Source organism: Pleurodeles waltl, chromosome 5 (genome assembly GCF_031143425.1).
Source record: "Pleurodeles waltl isolate 20211129_DDA chromosome 5, aPleWal1.hap1.20221129, whole genome shotgun sequence".
Taxonomy (NCBI): domain Eukaryota; kingdom Metazoa; phylum Chordata; class Amphibia; order Caudata; family Salamandridae; genus Pleurodeles; species Pleurodeles waltl.
In genome coordinates, this window is record NC_090444.1 from 1,003,853,080 (window position 1) to 1,003,855,496 (window position 2,417).

A 2,417-nucleotide genomic window follows, 5' to 3' on the forward strand; every position below is an offset into this window, starting at 1 on the left:
AGATCTTTGCTAATTAATCCTTTTGAATGAATATTTCAAACATTCTAAAACTCTCTTTATTTGACTAAAAGTTTGACTTTGATAAGTAAATTTTATTCTGAACATATTTGTTTGCAGTTTATTAAATACCTAAAAGTCACTCTTTGAGAAAGATCCATACTGAAGGTTCAGATAAGGGAGTACGTAGTAGCAGGGAAAAGAGTAATTTTCCATTCAACCTATGATGGTGCTTTCATAATGCATATGCACCCAGCACTAGGACCACACCCATAACTACGCCCAACATTTTGACTGCTTTCCTATCTGTTTTTTAGAGACATTGTAGTTTGATTCATCTTTCCCCATTGATCACAATTTATTTATAATTTGTGCGTGCCTTTTGGATACAAACAATAATTTTATATATATTCCAACTATGACTAACCCTGGAGCAAAGAAGCATGCAATGAACGTGACAATCCTCCACAATTTATTGACTGTAAGTGGGCACAAACTAAAACAGGCAACTAGTGTTTCACATCCCTCTATCCCAGAGAAATGTAAATCAGTGATAACCACACCAAACGCAAACACCGATGGCGTTGACCAACAGAATAGAACAAACAGGAATATTTATACTTGGTTTGTGCTGAATTAGCTCCATTTTTTTACGGTAATTCAGCACAAACCTAACTCCATATTTCTGCTTTGGCACTTTGGTGAGTTAACGTTGTTTTCTGGAGGAGAAAACCTACCTAGCGTCAATGAGATGCAAGGTAGGCGTTTTCATCCAGAAAAGGACAATATGGCCTTTGCGCCATATTTATCCCCAGTGCTAAAATCCAGCATGGGAGATGGGGGGCCTTAAATAATGTTGCTAAGCTTGCTTAGCGCAATTATTTAACGCCTGGGTATGGGCAGGCTTAAGGGGACCTGTAGGCATATTTCCATGGTCAGAGAACATAGAAATTGCCCACAGGTGCCCTTCCCTGGCCCCAGGGACACCCCCACCCACACCAAGAGAACAACTAAGGATGGGGGACCCATCGTAGGTAAGTCCGGGTGAGTATTTTAAAATTTTTTCCCCCAACGCCACGCGGCCCTGACTTGGGGCCCCCTGCACGGCGCTGGCCCCAATGGCCATGCCCAGGGGACATTCATCCCTTGAACATGGCAATTGGGGTGGTGTGCATGACTCCTGTCTTTACTGATATAGGAGCCATGTCCATGGGGGTTGTGCACCAGAAAATGGCGCTACACTGCTTAGAGGCAATTTTTTGTTCCCCCAACGCCTCACCAGCCCTGTTAGCATCCTTTCCAAGGATGCTAACAGGGAATTAGTGCCGGCTAGTGACATTCCATAAGTATGGCGCCTGGCCGGTGTCTTGGAATGGCGCTAGCCAGCACTATACTTTTTCACGCAAAACTGCGTTAACGCAGTTTTTTGTGAACAAGTATAAATCTGCAACCAAATCTTTTTATTACAGTCATGATTATTTTTATAGAATCCGGTACTGGGTCGCACACTGCTTAAATTCTGTCAAGCTCAATGGAATTGAAAATGGAGATGACGCTGAGCATCAAGTCAAAGCTGTAATGGGCTCAGCAAAACATGTCACCAAACAGGCAGCAGTTCTCCAAGGATTGGATAACGCTGAATGGCATAATGATGACCCCAACAAGAAAATCTGTGCGGCCGTTAAGAGGATAAGGAAGTTTGTAGGGTAGTGAAGCTGCTCGAAGTGGGTTATGGAGATTTTACAGCAAGATTTCCAAATATGGTGATTGTAATTGACACAACAAGGAATGAGAACATTATGGCCCAAACACTGAATGACCTGCAGTGATAGGATAGTGAAAGATTTTCAAACTGAGAGCAGTTGGGTATGGCCTCAGTGCGGTTAGAAGTATCCATAGTCTTTCTTCGTGATCAGATTGGTGGAAATTGATGTCTCCGTTCTACTTACTTGATACTGCTGGTGTCACATAGAACAGATATTCTGATATGATGTATTAAGAAACATCTGTTATTAATCTGGCATTATAAGTACTAAATAATACAATTAATGTGGTAATGCAAAGCTTGAAATCTTTTGACTCTGGCTCTACCTAAGAACTGGCAAGCGGGTGTTGTTAATTTGCCTTACCAAGTGTGTCCTGGAATTGCCCTCAAAACTGAATTTTTCCCATTACAAGCACACCTAATCCAGAGTAAATAGACATAAAACAATATAAAGAAAGTAGCCAAAATAGGAAGAAATGTTATGACTATCAGTTTTTTATTTTTGTGTTGTTTTTTTAATATCATATTTTAAAGGACCACATAACTCATTTTGGAAGATTGAAACCATTTATGATTAAAACAACTCTATGGAACATTATTGCTTCAATTGCCAAAATATTTTTGTCAAACAGTTATCTGTGAAATTTAGAAGATA

At 40.3% G+C, this 2,417-nt stretch overlaps 1 pseudogene; it reads right to left on the minus strand.

Moving 5' to 3' along the window:
• Positions 1 to 232: 232 nt before the first annotated feature.
• Positions 233 to 1,795, minus strand: LOC138297079 (trace amine-associated receptor 3-like; annotated as a pseudogene).
• Positions 1,796 to 2,417: the final 622 nt, after the last annotated feature.